Source organism: Mirounga angustirostris, unplaced genomic scaffold, assembly GCF_029215605.1.
Source record: "Mirounga angustirostris isolate CCGP_5_RB_7025 unplaced genomic scaffold, mMirAng1.0.hap1 SCAF_3, whole genome shotgun sequence".
Classification (NCBI taxonomy): Eukaryota; Metazoa; Chordata; class Mammalia; order Carnivora; family Phocidae; genus Mirounga; species Mirounga angustirostris.
This window is the reverse complement of record NW_026991711.1, coordinates 115,469,542-115,488,722: the sequence shown is the minus strand read 5'-3', so window position 1 is coordinate 115,488,722 and position 19,181 is coordinate 115,469,542. Positions and strand designations below refer to the sequence as shown.

The 19,181-nt window shown below is 42.6% G+C and overlaps 1 protein-coding gene across 1 annotated transcript in view; it reads right to left on the bottom strand.

The window, feature by feature from the left end:
• KIF5C (kinesin family member 5C) overlaps positions 1-19,181 on the bottom strand; it is a 174,805-nt gene that overhangs the window by 150,544 nt on the left and 5,080 nt on the right. The window lies entirely within an intron of this gene.

Genomic DNA, 19,181 nt, shown 5'->3' with positions numbered 1-19,181 from the left:
AAGGACAAGGATACCACTTACAGTTGGCTTTTGGGGACAGCGGTGGTACCCCAGGTGCCACCTCCGAAAGCCTGCAGTTCTGGTCTGGCTGCCCAGGTCAAGAACAGGGTGGAGGTCATATCCAGCATTCCCAGTTAAAATCTCTATATAAACCAGATCTATATCATCTCTTTACAGCTTTTCATGATCCCCAAGGAGAAGCCCTTAAGACAATGTCCAGCAGAAACGTTATGGAGCATTTTCTCTGTGCTGAACGGTTTTGTAAGAGTTGTGAGGAAATCAAGGGGGAAATGAGATTTGCATGAATATTTGAAGCCATCATTCCCCAAAATGCCTGCACAAACCAGTTCACAGCATATTTTGGGTCAGGGACTGCTTTAATATCTGATGAAAGCTGAGAACATTTTCCATAACAAAAACCAAAAACAAATAAACTATACATGCCCATAGATTTTTCACACTATTTCACTGGATTTGGGGACAACTGAAGCCTGTCTGTGGCTGCCAGGTTAGGAACCTCTTAATTACTATTAATAATAATGAGGTTTACAGAACCTCTGCCTAATGCCTACTTAGAACCTATAGAATAAACAGAATATATACAGGATCAAGTTCTAAAGTCCTTTGCATAATATAGGCCCCATGATCAGATTTTTGCCTACTTATTGGTCTCATTTCCTACACTTCTTGTCTTAATGTTTACACATTGACAAATACCAAACTACTTGTGGCTTCCTCCATTCACCTCTTGCTCTGCTTGTTCTGATACTTTGTTTAAGCCATTTGCTCTCTAGGGGTCACCCATTCATGCCTATTACTAAGTAAGTATATTAAATAAGGCTCACAGAGTAAAAAGTAATAGAAACCCAACTGGAGCCACTGTGGCAAAAGGAGAATTTATCAGAAGAATCCAGATTATCTTGCTTATTCTAAAAAATGATTAAACAATGGAGTCAGGGAACAGGCAGGCTACCAAGACACTCTCTCTATCTCTTGTCCCTGTTTCCTGTTTGTATTGGCCTCATTCTTTCTCACTCCAGATCATCCCTCCCAAATGTCAGGAAACCCAGCTGCCAAGAGTCCCTGGGATTCACCCTTCAATTTCTACCACTAGATAAGGTTAGATGTTTGCTTGGAGTTTTGGTTTGGAAAACAACAACAACAACAACAACAACTAGTCTGTGATTGGCATGGGCTTAGGTGTCTAGCCCTAGACCACTCAATCAGAGTCAGGAACTTTGTAAGATCTTTGAGGAATACCATGGTGGGAAGGTTCCCAAAAGAAGAGGGATGCTATTCCCAGAAAAAGAACATGATGCTGGGCTGGCCAAACAATTAGATGTCCACTCTCCCTTTCTAGTGCTACCTTTTCCTTTTTGACTCAACTCAACCCTCCCTCTTTAGGAAGGCTTCCCTGACTTAATAAACATCCACAAAGGGTAGGTGTCCTCCTTGTTGTCCTCATAATCTTCTATGCACATCTCTATCACTACACTCTCATGGGCAATGATATCTGCCTCATCTTTATGTCTCTAGCATCTAGCGCATAGTAGGCAGCATGTTGAATAAGGAATCCAACCTAGAAGGAAGCTCCACTTGAGTAAGAATCCCAGCCCTGCCACTTCCTAGATGTGGGAGCCACAGCAAGGTATTTAATTTCCTTAAGACTCAATTTTATCTCTGTCATTGGAATAATAATCATCTCATAGAGGTTTTGAGGAAATTAGAAGAAATAATACTTTTAAAGCACCTAGCATGGTGCCTGACATGCACATAGTCTAAACACTTGAATTTTAGTTGTTGTTGTTGTTGTTGTTGTTGTTCTGTGCTGAACAAATGGTAAAACAAATGCAGTACTTAGTTAATTTAAGGAATACATCTGTTGCTTTAATGCAAGTGCACCTGGAAATACAGTTTTTCTGCCTAGCTAAGAAGACAGACCTACCAAAATAAACTTTCATAAGCCATTATAAGCAGCACCAATTTGATTTCCTGTCCTCAGATGCAGGGAAAGTAAGTTAAAAAAATAAAGGCCCAAGCACCACATTGTCATCATTTTAATAGTTCTCAGGCTCTGACTCAGACACTCTCCATCTTTAGCGGTCACCTTCACAATATACTGGAGAGGTCAGCCCAATCTCCAGTTTCCCTGAGCCCACTGAAGATTACCAGAACCTCACACATACTGAGAAGATCTGAGAAAGTCAGCACATGCATTACCTGGGGTGGAGAGACCTGTGTGTCCCAGGGTTCATTCTTCATTTATTCAGTCATCTATCAATTCATCGACTATTAACTGAGCAAATGACATTTGCTGCCACTATATATATAAATTTAGGTTTATTAAATGAACTCTTTACCAGAGGGTTAACAAAGGGGGTGCCTGAGTGGTTCAGTTGGCTGAGCATCCAAACGCAGCTCTTGGTTTCAGTTCAGGTCATGACCTCAGGTATGTGAGATGGAGCCTGGCATCAGGCTCCACACTCAGCAGGGAGCCTGCTTGAGATTCTCTCTCTTCCTCTCCCTCTGCTCCTCCCCCTGCTCACTCTCTCTCTCTCAAAGTAAATTAATTAATTTTAAAAAAGAGGTTTAATAAAGACTTCCCCCCTTCCCTCCTGCCCACTTGCAACTTGAGGGGAAGTTACAAAATAAGTCATTACCCTCAAGAAACTTAGAAACAAGTTAGATACCCTGGGTAGGCTGCCCAATGGTGGCTAAGAAGGCTTAATCAAAGGGATGGAGGAAAAAAAAAAAGGAGATGGACTAGGTAGGATTGAAAAATCTTAGAGAAAGTTTACGATTGGCCTGGGCTTAAAAAAATTGAAGAGATGCCCACAGAAAACAAAAGAGAAAATAGATAAACTGAACCACATCAAATGATACACTCTTGTGTATCAAAGGTCACTATTAACAGAGTGAAAAGGCAACTCACAGAATGGAAGAAAATACTTGTAAATCACATATTGTAAATCATATTAAGGGGTATCTAGACTATATAAAGAACTACTACAAATCAACAATAAAAGAAAATCTGATTTTAAAATGGGCAAAGGACTTTAATAGGTATTTAATAGGTATTTCTCCAAAGAAGATTAGCCAATAAGCACAGGAAATGATGCTCAATATCACTAATCTTACAGAAATGCAAGTCAAAACCACAATGAGATAGCACGTCACATCCATTAGAAAGGTTGTTATAGAACACCACCAACAAAAACAGAAAATAAGTGTTAAAGACGATGTGGGCAAATTGAAACCCTTGTGCACTGTTGGTGGGAACATAAAATGGTGCAGACACTACGGAACACAGTTTAACAGCTCCTCAAAAAATTAAAAATAGGGGCACCTGGGTGGCTCAGTCGTTAAGCGTCTGCCTTTGGCTCAGGTCATGATCCCAGGGTCCTGGGATCAAGCCCCACATTGGGCTCCCTGCTCGGCGGGGAGCCTGCTTCTCCCTCTCCCACTCCCCCTGCTTGTGTTCCCTCTCTCACTGTCTCTCTCTCTCTCTGTCAAATAAATAAATAAAATCTTTTAAAAAAAATTAAAAATAGATTAGCATATGATCCAGCAATTCTACTTCTGCATATATATATTCCACAGAATTGAAATCAGGGTCTCAGATATTTGTACATCCATGTTCATAGCAGTATTATTCTCAATAACTATTGGGGTATATTTTACCATAATTTTAAAAAGATAGAAACCCCTGTGTACTGTAGGTATGAAGGCAAACTGGTGCAACCACTATGGAAAACAGTATAGAGGTCCTTCAAAAAAAAATTAAAAATAGAACTACCATATGATTCAGCAATCCCACTTCTGGGTCTTTATCCGAAGGAAATGCAATCACTGTCTCAAAAAGATATATGTACTCCTATGCTCATTGCAGCATTATTTACAATAGCGAAGATATTGAAACAACTCAAGTGCCCATCAACAAATGAATGAGTAAAGAACACACACACACACGTGCACGTGAATATTATTCAGCCATAAAAAAGGAAATACTGCCATTTGCAACAACATGAATGGACCTTAATGGCATTATGTTAAGTGAGATAAGTCAGAGAAAGATAGCTACTATATGATCTCACTTACATGTGGAATCTAAACAAACAAAAACGAATTCATTGACACAGTGAACAGGTTGGTGGTTGCCAGAGGCATGGGGTGGGTGTGGGGGAATCAGAAGAAGGGGATCAAAAGTACAAACTTCCAGTTATAAGATAAGTAAGTCCTAGGGATGTAATGTACAACATGGTAATGAGAGTTAACAATACTGTATTGCCTATCTAAAAGTTGCTAAGAGAATAAAGCTCTCATCACAAGAAAAAAAAAATTGTCACTATGTATGGGGACAGATGTTAACTAAACTTATTGTGGTGATCACTTCACAATATATACATATGTCAAATCGTTATGTTGTGTACCTGAAATTAATACAACGTGTCAATTGTATCTCAATTTCTAAAAATATATAACATCAAAAGAACAAGAAATTGACCTTTGAAAACCTTCCTGAACAGCTCTAGCCCACAGGGCTCTCTGCTTCGGCACCCGAGCACTTGCTGCCTTGCAATGACATTCCTATTATTGTCTGGTACCATTCTCTAGTGCTTTCCATTTCACAATTCTTTCTGTTAAATGCCTTGTGTGTGTCTTGCTCCTGCATCTATGTTGTGGGGATCATGCATTATTTACATGCTTGATAGGTATTTTCTGAATGATCAATCCATGTCCATCATGATCATGATAATGGCAAGGACAAATGAATAAATATATGAACCTGAAAATAAGTTGCATTGTAGATGGAGCCTTGGGCTCAGGACCTACATTTTTTATTCCTGTTCTTCTGCTAATGAGTTCTATAACTTTGGAAAATGTATTCAGCTTCTCTGAATGATTTTTTTTAACCCCATCTGTTGAAATGGCACTAAAAATATTATCTATTCTAGATAAGTGAGAATTAAAAGAGAGATCTGTGAGAAAATGGTTTGGAAGTAAAGTCTGGCAGAGATTGTGAAGAGATTGGGGGAATCACCCCTCCTGAGAAAATGTGAGAAAAAGAAAAAAAAAAGAGGGCGCCTGGGTGGCTCAGTTGGTTAAGCGACTGCCTTCGGCTCGGATCATGATCCTGGAGTCCCGGGATCGAGTCCCGCATCGGGCTCCCTGCTCGGCGGGGAGTCTGCTTCTCCCTCTGACCCTCCCCCTCTCATGCTCTCTCTCTCTCTCTCATTCTTGCTCTCAAATAAATAAAGAAAGAAAAAAAGAAAAAAAAGAAAAAAAAAGAGAGATCTATTAATATAAAGTTAATTATTCCAAGGCTTGGCATGATGCCAGGCACAAAGTAGCAACTCAATAAATGTCTTTCATGCATTCATACATTATTCATTCATTCATTCAAAAATATGAATTTTCCATTACAGAAATGAATTTCCCAAGGACCCTAGTGGATGAATCATTTCCCTAAGGGAATGGTTAAGTCCTGCTGCCCTGATGGTGGTTCCTGCTTAAATTAACAGGTGTGGTATGCTCTTCCAGGACAGTTACCCACTCCACTCCTCTCTTTCCTGCCCCGGCAAGCTCCTCCCCAAGCAGGGATTTAGGGGTCCTTGGAAGGTAGTTAGCCAACTCACTGGGTACACAGGGTAAGGGCCTCAAACAGACTCAGAGTTCCCTAGCCACAATTTCACCCAACACCCCCACCAGCAACACCGGCATGCCCCTCAAGCATCACTGCTGAGATGAAACGGAAAGTGGGGAATTGCCTGGATCATTCAGGCAACGATGAACAGTCTCACTTTGACTCGCTTGAGCCCGGCAGAAGTCAAGGCCAAAGGCTTGAGTTCTCCCCGACACCCCCATTCTCTCCTGAGTTTTCAGAATCATTTTGTGAGCACCACACTGCGTCTCTCTATTCAGCTCACTCCTAGAGAGCAGTTTCTGTCCCAGGCTCTACTGCCAGTAAGAAGTGTAAATTGAAGCAATTACCGGGATTGTTCAAGGAAAAAAAAGCTTCAGAAATTCTTCTGCCTGAGTGATCTAGGTAATCGCTTCAATTTTCACATCAGCTCCCTGTCTTCCGCAGTCACTGGGATGGCCATTCAACTCAGACCCTGGGGTCTGCAGGTCCCTGTGTGGGCTTCATCATTTCTGATTGCCCAGGCCCAGCTTCATTCCTATAAGTACAAAAAATACCTGGCCGCAGTGAAGATTAAAACCCAAATGAACAGATAAAAATATTTTTAAAGATATTGGAAAAATCCCTTGAAAACCTGCAAAACTCGCCTATTGCCATGGAATAGAAAATTTGGATGTCTTTTAAGATACAGCGCCTCAGCTCAAGATGTCCAGGTAACCCAGCTCAGTGGGGAAGAAGCAGAGATCACCTCCCTTTAACATGACATTAGCTGATCTGAGGGAGAAAGTCTGTTCTCTGTCTAGCCGACACTTCAACTGAGATCCATTGTACTAGATAAGACCTTTAGTATTCTTTTTTTTTTTTTAAAGATTTTATTTATTTATTTGAGACAGAGAGAATGAGAGACAGAGAGCATGAGAGGGAGGAGGGTCAGAGGGAGAAGCAGACTCCCTGCCGAGCAGGGAGCCCGATGCGGGACTCGATCCCGGGACTCCAGGATCATGACCTGAGCCGAAGGCAGTCGCTTAACCAACTGAGCCACCCAGGCGCCCAGTATTAATTCTTATAGAAAAAATTCAGGGTTTTGGACGAATAAGAGGCAAAACCACTTATTGTAAGGAGGGAGAGGAGATGAGAGAGAAAAGCCAAACTCTGTGTCTCGGGGGTGGGAGTGGGGGCACCATGACTGGGCACTGGCAATCCCAGGGTGGAATGCAGACAGCAGGCACCAAGCCCTGGTTAGGAGCCGAGCCTCAGGAGGTGAGGGGCAGGGACGCCCTGCCCTTCTGAGAGCCACCTCAGCACAATCCCAATGTGGCCTGTGGATTGGCAACTCCCTCAGCTTCCAGCAACTGTGCCTAAGTCCATTCAGACCCCATCTGGAGAGAGAAGTCCACATTGGAAGTTCCTCTCAAACATCCACTCCCAGGAAAGGATGAAGAAGTAATGTAAACTTTACTTAAAATGTCCCAGGAATCATAGATGAGGGATGTCTATTGCACACCCCACAGTGAACTACTTAAAAATCACTAGAAACTTCATATCTTCAAAATACCATCTCCACTGTGTACCACAGAAGGTCCCTTTCCCTCCTGACACCCACTTGACTCTTCTCTCCTGGCCCTGACTTCCCCTGCTCAGTTCATCCCCAATGCAGAGCCAATAATCCATGGTGTCCCAGCTCTGTCCCAGGCTTGTAACCCCAAACTCATCGCAATGTTCAGCAAAGTCCAGGGGGCTCCTCTAGTCAGCATCTCCACCCTCCTCAGACATTATGGGAAAGAGGAATAAATATAAACATGTTCTATGACCCACAATGAAGAAACACAGCAGCACCCTCAGCAATCAATGTCTTGGAAATATGTTAAAGACACCTGAGATTTCCAAGGTTGATGTGGTTCCCTATAGAGGTCCTCCTTTACTTTTTGAGTTAGTAAATGAGATGGGGGGGGGGGAGGTCAATAAAAGTCAAAGAAAAAGTATCCAAAGAGAAGAAGCTTTTTTTTTCAACAATTGTTTTAGTTATCACTGTGTAACAAATTACCCCAACACATAGATGCTTAAAACTTGTTATTTCACAGTGAGTCAGGGATCTGGGCATCACTTAGCTGAGCTCTGTGGCCCAGGTTCTCTCTCTAATACAGCCAGGGCTATAACCATCTCAAGGCTCAACTAGGGAAGGATCCACTTCCAAGCTTGCTCTTGTGGTTTCTGGTAGGACTCCATTCCTTACTGACCATTGGCTACTCCTTGTCATGTAAACTTCCAAGAGCAATATGCATCAACAGAACAAGTGAGAGAGAATAAACAAGACAGCTCTCAGTTTTTGGTTTTGTTTTTTTTAAGATCTACTTATCTATTTCAAAGAGAGAGTGTACTCCCTCCTGAGCAGGGGGAGGGGCAGAGAGAGAGGGGAGGCAGACTCCCCACTGAGTGCAGAGCCCTGTTCTGGGGCTGGATCCCACCACCTGGAGATCACAACCTGAGCTCCTGAGCTGAAACCAAGAGTGGGATGCTCAACCAACTACACCACCCAGGCACCCCAAATATCAGTTTTTTATAGCTTAATCTTATCCATTCTGTCACACTCCATTGATTAGATGCAAATCACTGGTCCAGCACACTTTCAAAAGGAGGGTATTCCACTTAGGTGTGAATATCAGGAGGCACAGATCACTGGGGCCATCTTAGAAGGCTTAACAACCAAAAAATGATTTAACTGTCACTTACTGATCACATAAACTGAAAAATGGCAGAGAGTAGAATTAAGCAATATAACTTTGGAAACAGACCCTTCTCTCAAAGAGTTTCAGTCTAGTTGGGAGATAAGATATACAGTGATAAAAGAAAAACAACAACCATTCTAAGCCAAAAATAAATAAATAAATAAAAACCCCACAAAAAAAACACTTAAGATATCTATCATGAAAGGATAAAAGCAATACATTAAACTTCGCAAAAATACAAAATCCTAGGGGTACCTGGGTGGTTCACTCAGTTAAGCGTCTGCCTTCGGCTCAGGTCATGATCCCAGGGTTCTGGGATCGAGCCCTGCCTCAGGTTTCCTGCTCAGGGGGAAGCCTCCTTCTCTCTCTCTCTCTGCTGCTCCCCCTGCTTGTGCTCATTCGCTCACTCTCACTCACTCTCTCTCTGTGTCAAATAAATAAATAAAATCTCTAAAAAAAACCCCAAAATCCTATACATCAAAAGTCATACACAATAATAAAATAAAACAATCCACTAAGGAAGGTTTTTGCAACATATATGACAAAGAGTCAATATCGTTAATAAAGAATTCTCACAGGGGCGGCTGGATGGCTCAGTCGTTAAGCGTCTGCCTTCGGCTCAGGTCATGATCCCAGGGTCCTGGGATCGAGCCCCACATCGGGCTCCCTGCTCGCTGGGAAGCCTGCTTCTCCCTCTCCCACTTCCCCTGCTTATGTTCCCCCTCTCACTGTCTCTCTCTGTCAAATAAATAAATAAAATCTTAAAAAAAAAAAAGAATTCTCATAAATCAATATGTCAGTTGTAATGCATAATAGAAAAACTAACCCAGAGCATAAAAACTCAATATACAAAAGAATTACAAATTATTCTTAAATGCATGAAAAACTATTCCATCTCATTAGTAACCAAAGTAATGTCTATTACATTGGCAAAGTTACAAAGAATAATAACCTGCAATATTGTACTATATACAGGGAAGGCAACCTTCTCTTACCCTACTGGTATGAAGGTAGGTGTGTATAATTTTTCTGGGAGGTCAACATGAACCAAACTCTGAAAAGTGTACAGGTACAGACTTCCCACTGAAGTAACAGAAATACCAGACAGGCAAGCACTTGTACCTTCAGGGAACAGGAAGTGCAAAGTGGAATGGAGATATCTGGGGACTAAAATTGGAAAGTGAGTTTATGCCAAATCATTGAGAGCCTTGGACAACAGATCATGGTGTCTGGGTAGTGTTCAACTGGTAGTGGGAAGTCACTGGAAGTTTTTAAGTAGGAGAGTAATGTGATGAAAGAAGAGTCCTAAGCCCAGTTAGAAACATCAGTGAGATAGGAATCCAGGGATAGAGTTAGATAGACTCATCACTCTCTCCACAGGATCTCTGATCCTCCCCCTCTGGCTTCACTGTCCAAACAGATAGCCCTTTTTAATGAATGGGAACTTGGATGAATATCTCCAGCCTTTTAGGTTCCTTTGATCTCTGACATTTGAAGCCTATCAGCATGAGCCAGAGGGAGGGAGATATCACCTCCCATCAGGCACGGAACTGGACATACCACAAACAGCAGCAAAGAAAGTACATAATCCAGGGTGTGTCACTTAGGATTTCTTGGGTTGCAAGCAACAGAAGTTAATTGTAATTCTTGACGAAATAAGGCTGGATTGCTACTGGGCTCAGAAATAAACTAGAATCAAGGACTTGAATATTTAAAGTTTTGTCTTGTCTTTGCTTCTTTCTGGGCACAAGCTTTCTTCCTTTTCTCTTTGCCTGTTGGGTTCTTTGGCTTCTCTAGGCTATATCACAGAATAGTCAGCTCTGCCAGCTCAAAAGTTTGTATATCCAACAAGCTGGAGAATTATGAAAGCTCTGTCTCTCTCAGCCCCAATATCAGTCTCTGGGGAAGGACTCTGATGGGCTTAGCTCAGGTAAGGTTCCTCTGTTGGACAAATCAACTAAGCTGAAGGGCAACATCATGTTCAACAATCATGGTTGTCAGAAGTAATCCCTTAATCAAGTGGACTGTGATGGGGGAGGGTGAGCGGGCAGGTCCCAGGAAGGGGGAAGCACTGGAAAAACACCATGGTGTTGGTATCAATGGAACTTGGAGAGTAACAGAGGCCATAAGAGAGTCATCATCTTTCCCCTACAGAATTCTTCCCCAAATTGTTGCTGATAGAGTGGTATTCAATACTGTATGCCCTCCATAATACCCTTTATTTCAGATTCAATTCTACCAGCCAAACGTCCCCGCTTTCTGTTCCTCTCTGCCAACTTCTCTCTCTCTCTCTCTCTCTCTCACACACACACACACACACTCACAGAGGTAGAGATAGAGAGAGATTACCTAATGACAGTCAGTAAAATCCAGAGCTAACAGAGTCCTGATATGGCCACCGGTCAGCCTGCCACCATTAGCCTCTGCTTTGGGAAGCCAACTGACTCACTTGGTCCAACTGCCCTGTAGACAGCTTGAAGGTGACTCTATTTTTTCCTTAAGTGACCCATTTCCTTTTGAGAGAAGATAAATTGAACTATAAAGAATTAACTGGAGAAGATACTTTAAACTGACCCAGAAAAGATACGAATTTGATATAGTACTTAAAAAACCCAACCCTGAAAACACTTAGTGAAGCTTCCAGGCTCTGCTAGTATAAACACAGAGTTGTGAGCAGGGTGACAGCTTGAACCCATTCGGCAAATGATCCCCAGCCCCTACTCCTACAAAACACATGTTGGCAATATTCAGCTTTTTAATTCTGATTAATGAAAATTAATTGAGTTTATGTTGTTTCTCTGTCCACTTTTACTGGTATTCATCTGTCCACCTCAGCAAAATACCAGCATCAAAATGTGAACTCTAGGGCCCATTTTTTTCTACTTAATCCATACTATAAGCACTCAGTTATGTATGTGTATATTTATGTTTATACACACACGTATATATTACATATATGTGATGGAGATCTTTGTTCTAGTGTTTTGAAAAATTTACTCATTGACTCATTTATTCCCAGCTATCCACAGACATTCATTCACTCTGCAAATATTTATAAAATACTCACTAAATGCCAGATACTGTTCTGGGTGCTGGGGATGCAATAGTGACAGGATAGACATAATCCAAGCCCTCATCATCCTACATCCTACTGGAAGAGGTAGACAATAAACAAATAATAAGTACGTGCCATGATACATCACACAATAATACAAGCACTGAAGAAAAAAGTAAAGGGTAAAAGCCTAGTGAAGAATGGTGGTTTCTATTCCAGTTCAGGTGATCAGGAATCACAAGAAATCTGGAGATATGCTTCAATCCTTAAACTCTAACACAAGAAGAAATGTAAGGGAAGACACACAAACAAGTACACAAAAAAACAAATACAAGAGAAAGAATGAAGGGAGGGATTTAGGAACAGAGGGATGATACTAGTTAGCTACTGCTGAGTAACAAACCACTCCAAAATGCAGTGGCATAAAACAAGAACCATTCATTATTTCTCAGCAGACTCAGGGGCTCCTGGCAGTTCTGCTAAACTAGGCTGGGCCCTGCTGACCTCGGCTGGGCTCCCTCATATTTCAGGGGATCAGCTGGTTGCCAGTGGGTTCTAAGATGCTCATGCTTCTCCAAATGTCTCTCGCATCACTCAGGGAGGAGGCCAGGCATGGTGTCAGGGCAAGAGAGAGGTGTGAGAGTGAGCAGGCCCAATCATGTAAGGGATTAAGTGCAACTGTGCATGTATTTTTCAAGCCTCTGCTTGCCTCACATTCGCTAACATCAGTCACACCAAACAACATGGCTGAGACCAGAGACACAGCGAGAGGTGACTGCAAAGTTACAGGGCCAAGGGTGTAAATAAGGGTTGCATTGTGTTCCCCTCAAATCCATATGTTGGAGTCCTAACCTCCAATGTGACTGGATCTGGAGATACAGGATCTTTAGGAAGGTAATTAAATTAAACGAGGTCATAAGAGTGGGGTTCTAATCTGATAGGACTGTGGCCTTCTAACAAGAGGGAGAAATCCCTTTCTCCTTCTCTACCATGTGGGGAACATAGTGAGAAGACGGCCATCAGAGGCCAGGAAGAAAGCTCTCACCAGAACCTGACCCTGCCGGCACTTGACCTTGGACTTCTCAGCCTCCAGAACTGTGAGAAAATTGATTTCTGTTGTTTAGACCCCAGGCTATGGTATTTTGTGATGGCTGCCCGAGCTGACTAGGACAGGTCTGGACACATCAAGGCCATTGACTACCACGAGGAGGGAAGAAGATAGGCAGGGAGAAAGAGAGGTCTGCTTCTTTTAAAATGCGCGTCATTGAAAAGATGAACATATTTCACTCTCCTTCAGAAAGTGGGTCGTGTGCTCTGTGACCATCTGCAACCCCCATCTGTAAGCAGAAGGCAGTAAGAAGGTGAAGAGGATTGGGACCAGGCAGAGTGGGACCAGGACTGGCTCACTTAATTCCAAAACATTTAGAAATGGTTCGGGGATTTTCCATGCTTGGAACAAAGCAAAGTGTTGTGCGAAAGGTTTTCATTCCACCTGGACAGCTCTTCTCACAGCCTATTCTCTTCCTATCTTCAAAATGTCAGGTAAGCCTTAGGAATAGATTTAAAAAACAAAAGATGTCTTCCTACTTAATAGACTTTGAGGACAACTATAGGCATCCCTACTTTAAAATATAAATATAAGGAGCCTGGGTGGCTCAGTTAGTTAAGTCTCCAACTTGGTTTCAGCTCAGGTCATGATCTCAAGGTCATGGGATCAAGCCCGGTGTCAGGCTCCACGCTAAGCTGGGAGTCTGCTGGAGATTCTCTCCCTCTCCCTCTGCTCCTCCTGCTTATGTTCTCTTGCTCTCTCTCTAAAATAAATAAATAAATCTTTAAAATATATATATATAAATATAACATTGGCTTTAGCTAGCAAACCCACCTTAATATACTTTGGGTTGAGTTACTGCAAAATCCTAATCAAAAGAGAATAAAAATTTATTCATTCATTTGATGAGACTGATCACAAGACTCTGTCCTAGGAGTTCTAAGGCTCCTCTAACTCAAAAATGAAATGTATCTTCTTGCTAGCACAGGAGCTACTAAGAGAAGCAAGAGAAGCAAGACATGGTTCCTGTGTTCCCAGGGGAGGAACAAAGACATGGAAAATAACCGTGTGAATGTTGGGCTTCCCTTCGTACATTCGGAAGAGTGAACCTGTGGCATTTACAGAGGAAAGCCATGTCCTTGTGGGAGAGATACAGGGTCTCCCCTGGGGGGAGGGGTGGGCAGATATGCCACTGTCACTACCCTGAAGAGGGAGGCAGGCCTCAGGCAGGTGGGAGATGGTTCTAGGTTCTCATGGGGACTCTCTGTTTGGAGCCTAGACATCAAGGGGTACAGAGGTGGTGGGACCTGAGAATGTGGGGCCACATCACTGTAAGCTCCTGTATATAACCCAAAGATGCCCCTTCCTCTGTTTTCAGGCATGAGGAGTGGGAGAAGAAAGTTGAAGGAGTGACTATTGCTTCTCTTCCACCAGGAGGGCCAACTCACCAAGGAATGAAGGCACGCGCCTCAGTGACTCAGGGAAGGTCCTTTCCTGGCTTCTCATCTCTGGACATTGGCAGAATGGCCTCCATAAATACTGACTCTGTAGAGATCCCACCATACCTGCCAGCCTGCTGGGACCCCTGGCTCCAGGGTGCCTCTTTCCAGGCAGAGGAAGATTTCCTCTGGTGGAGAAGCTCTGTAGAGTGAAGAGAGCTGTGTAAGGTGGACAAAGCAGCTGTCTTGGGTTGAGCTTCCTAGAGGCAGAGCCTGAGATGGGCGTCCCCGGGGAAGCGGGTTCTGGAAGAGTGAGGGAAGCAGGGAGTGAGGCATAAGACAGCAGTTCCACAGGAGACTGGCTTCAGCCTGGTCCTACCAGAAAATTTTGGCATGTAAACTGTCCCACTTTGAGGCAAGGGGGTAGTGTTGTCTACCCCTGTGTCAGTCACTGACTGTGTGCTGCACCCTCCTGGCTGGGAACTGTTCCCAGCTAACACTCCTGGAGGCTGGGGAGGGGAGCACAGCCGGTAAGAGGGTCTGGCTGGGGCAAAGTGGTGTCCACAATGTGGGGACATACTCCGCAGAGAGAAGGACCCACGCGTGTAAAGAGCATATTGTGTAGGGAGATCAGTTCTGCGCAGGTGTAAATTATGACCGTGGAAGCAAACGCTGCATGAAGTCATGCAGGTGAGAGGACAGGCTGCCTGAAAGGTGCCAGTAAAATGTCCCATATCTGTAGTTCTCACAGGCTTGCTGTGAAGACCAGTGGGACCCAACAGACAAAATGTTACTCCAGAAACTGGAAAAGTTCTAGACATGTGTCAATAATTTAAGATACATTTAATGAGCATTAGGATTGTGTCCCGTATGCCAGGCACTGTGCTAGGCACTAGGGATACAGCAGGAACAAACACAGCCTTGGTTCATGGCCTCACAGAGCTGATGCATTCGTGCGGGAAGCGGATATCACAGACCTACAAATACCTATTGAATTGCAACTGTGGCAAATACTTTGGAAAGAAAAAGTGCAGGATGAGTGGTGGTATGGATTGGAGGATGGAGGTGATTGGGGGAGGGCTCACTGAGCAAATGCCATTTAAACTAAGGTGGTGGAAGAATAGGGAATAGAATGTGTGAAAAATGAGAGGGTAAGGATAATGGTGGTTTTGAGGGGAAAAAGAAGTTTGTGGGTCTGGAGCGGACAGACAAGCAATGGGGCAGATAGTTCAAGGATCGAAGGTTGAACCACGGAGATTTGATTTTCAAAATTAGATCAATAGACAGGTCTATCCATAGATGGATAGATCCGTAGATATATAGATATATAGATAGATGATGGATATAGAATAGACTCTCTCTCTCATCTATCTATCTATCATCTATCTATCTGCTAAAGCTGTCATACACTGAGATTTGTAATTCATTTCCTTCCTCTTACCTCCTTTTATTTATTTTTCATTTTTTTAAAGTAGGCTCCATACTGGGTATGGAGCCCAATGAGGGGCTTGAACTCATGACCCTGAGATGAAGACCTGAGCTGAGATCAAGAGTTGGACGCTTAACCTACTGAGCCACCAAGGCATCCCTCTCCTAGCTCCTTTTAGATGTTTTCAGACATATGTTTTCAATAGATACTAACATCCGTTACAAATTGTCACCATCAGGTAGAGCACTAGACTTAGGTAAGATGTATTTATTTACTGCTCACCCACATCACTAAATCCAGCAAATTCTTTACCTAAAATGTCTTTCCTATATATCCCTTCCTTTTATGTCCTTAACAATCATCCCAGACTAAGCCGTTATGACATCACACCAAAATTACTGCAGTAGCTTCCTCACTGTTCATTCTGCCCCTAGACACGCTGCTCTCATATTTATTCTTCCAATACCACTCTACAATGTAATCCCACTTGTATTAGTCCATAAACTATAGGCAGTGTGGTAAGGCAACAAACAGAAATGAGAGGTACAGCTGTAGAAAAACGGGAGGCAAAATTATACATAATTGCAGGAAAGATGATTATTCACCCCTCCCCCATTATAGGAGTTAGCTAAAAAGCTAATAGACCTAATATAAGAGTTCAATAAAGTGGCCAGAAGAAAAATAAATATATGAAATCACCCATTTTCCTATTCATCGGAAATATTCAGCTTCATAAGGGAGATGAAATGCCATTGATAAGAGCTCAGGGTTTCCCGTAGGGGTGGAGACAAATGGACACTTTCCTTCCACAGAGAGTAAGGAGAGTAAGACCCAGGCTCTGGAACTAGATGGCATGGATTTCTATCATAACTCCACTTCTTCCTAGCTGAGTGATTTTGGGCTAGCTACCTAACCTCTCTGTGCCTCCATAGCCTCATCTGTAAAATGGGATGAAAATCATGTTACTTCAGAGGTTATTAGGAAGATTAATGAGATAATGCACATTAAGTATTAGAGCACTGCCTGGCATAGAATAAGCCCAGTAAAAATGTTTACTATTATTATTTTTTAATTATTAACTCTCAGCCACACTTTGTCACCTGCCCTGAAATTTTGCATTAAGCCCAGAGTCCCACAAATTCTTCCATTAAAACAATTCTTTTATCTCTTAACCTCCATCCCTTTGATTAATATACAGAGATTCAGTGCAAGTCCAAGACCCAGGCACTGTCCTAGTTCTCCATCATTATTATTGCTCCCTCCTTAGTTAAGGGAATTCTCTCCAAAAGCAATGAAAGCATGTAGGAATACAACTCAGCATCCACAGGGACAAAATCTTATTATCTTAAATTCTAAGAAAGTTTAGCTCCTTGGAACTAGTCTCAAACAACTTCGTTTAGAAGAGGATACTTACATTACCAAAATTTCTACTTGAATGTAATTCTAGGTCCAAAAGAATTAACTCTATAAATGACTCATGCCTTTTAATGACAGAAGCTCTTTATTTTTTATCCTCTTAATTATCAAGGTTTCAAAAAATATTAGGAGCCAGGTCTCAGCTTGGACCTGCCAGATACAGATGTGTACTACCTTCATATTCCAAAGGCTTTAAAATAATGTAATGGCTGCATCTGGATAGTTTTGCCTTTGGAATCTAAAGATGACAAGTCATCGAAGTGATGTCTATTTGGAGGCAACAGAACACGCAATAGGGACCTCAAGCTAAAGATGAGTAAAACAGATTATCTAAAGTTATTTTGTTGTCTTTATTTCCCCTTTGTTACCCTGGGCTCTCAATAATCTTTAAAGAAATCTCCTAGCCTATTCTCAGCTGTGCCAAATGGACTTAAGGGAAGAGCTGTATGTTGTGTGTCCTCATACTTGGACTGAACCCTCAAAATGAAAGTAGAGGCCCCTGAGACCAACCTATAGGTGGTAGGAGCAATTAGTGAGAGAGCCCCCGGAGAGAAGTTAATCTCGGAGCAGGAATGAGAGCTTTGAGGTCCAGCCAGCACTCCTCTCTTGGTGATTCCTCCCCCACAGTCAGCCTTGAAGAATCTGGGCTAGATTTTATTAGGCTAGCCATCTGGTTCCTTTTAGCATAAACCTAAATAATGTTATTACAAGGGGGGATGTTATATCATGTATCAATGCCACAGGGAGTTAGAGGTAAGTGTTATGAGAATTCAAACAAAAAGAGAAATCATTTCTAGCTATCAAGAAGTCAGACAAGACTTCAGAGGAAGTGACACTTGAGCAAAATAGTGGCTGAAACACAAGGATTTATATTCTTTATAAGAAGGCAATCCAGGACTGATTTGGCAGTTCCAGGATATGACAAAGAACTCTGTCATCAAAGCAAAAAAGTTTTCTATGTTTCTACTATGTCATCCTCACCATATAATTTCCACACGCAAGACTGCCTCATTGACCAAGATGACTCCCAGTGCACCAGCCATCAACACCATGTTCTAGTCAACAAGAAAAGACAAAGGGTCACAATCCTGAATGAACAGCTTCTTACAGCAGCTTTTCTCAGACAGAGGCAACATTTCTACTTACGACTCATTGACCAGAATTCATTCACATGACCACACCTAACTGCTATAATCTTTTAGCTGGGTGCATTGTTGCCCCAAATAATGCTGGGGTTCTGTGCTTGAGGAGCAAAGGTGAAGGGATATTAAATCACTACTAGTCCCTGGCACTAGTTGTGAAATTTTGACAATTTCTAAACAAAGTAATGATATCAATCAAAATATTCCAAAGAAAATCACTTCATCAGCAGAGTATAAAATGGACTGGATGGGAATTTCACTGCCAGGGTGGTAGCCATGAGGAGCTGAGCAGACTCATTCCCCAGCAAAACAAGCAAAGCTCTTGGAAACTATTTTTTATTTATTTTTTAAAGATTTTATTTATTCATTTTAACAGAAAGAGAGAGCACTCAAGTAGGCAGAGCAGCAGGTAGAGGGAGAGGAAGAAGCAGACTCCCCACTGAGCAGGGAGCCCAATGTGGGGCTCCATTCCAGGACCCTGGGATCATGACCTGAGCTGAAGGCAGACGCTTAACCAACTGAGCCACTCAGGCACCCCTGGAAACTACTTTTTAAAACAACCATTTGAATTCTGTGGAAATTGTCCTAAGGGTATATAACACATAAAGAAACATTTATTCAAGAAATCTATTAAACTTGGTAAGAGCAGTGAGTGTGTGGCATTTGAGTCACAACTCTCTACCTCTCACTCCCTACCCCATCACCCCTTAATGGAAGCCCCACTCCAAGTAGGTATGGTCAAGAAGACAGAGTTCTCTTTCCCCTCACCTCTCAATCAATGGTTACCATATCTCACCGAGGCAGGTAAGCCACCAGCATTTCTCATCCCTTCCAACTTCAAGTTAAAGAGGCCTTAACCCATAGGATGGGGATTCTCTAACAGGCCTAACAAACCAAGAACACTGGGGCCTCATCCCCATCTGAGCTTGCTCACTTGTAGGGTGGAGGCTAAGCCAAGAACACCAGAGGCCACCACACCAACCAGGGCTTGGAGTAGCGGCTCAGAGATTTTGCCCAAGGGGAGAGGCAGTCCATAAGAAAAGAGAGGTGTAGTGGCACCTGGGTGGCTCAGTTGGTTAAGCATCTGCCTTGCGCTCAGGTCACGATCACAGCATCCTGGGATCAAGCCCCACATCAGGCTCCCCACTTAGGAGCCTACTTGTCCCTTTGCCCCTCCCCCTGCTCATGCTCTCTTTCAAATAAATACAATCTTTTTTTTTTTAAAGGAACTGATTATTTGAAGTAGTGTGCAGTAGTTCAAGCTTAAGAGTGCTCTAGAAAACAA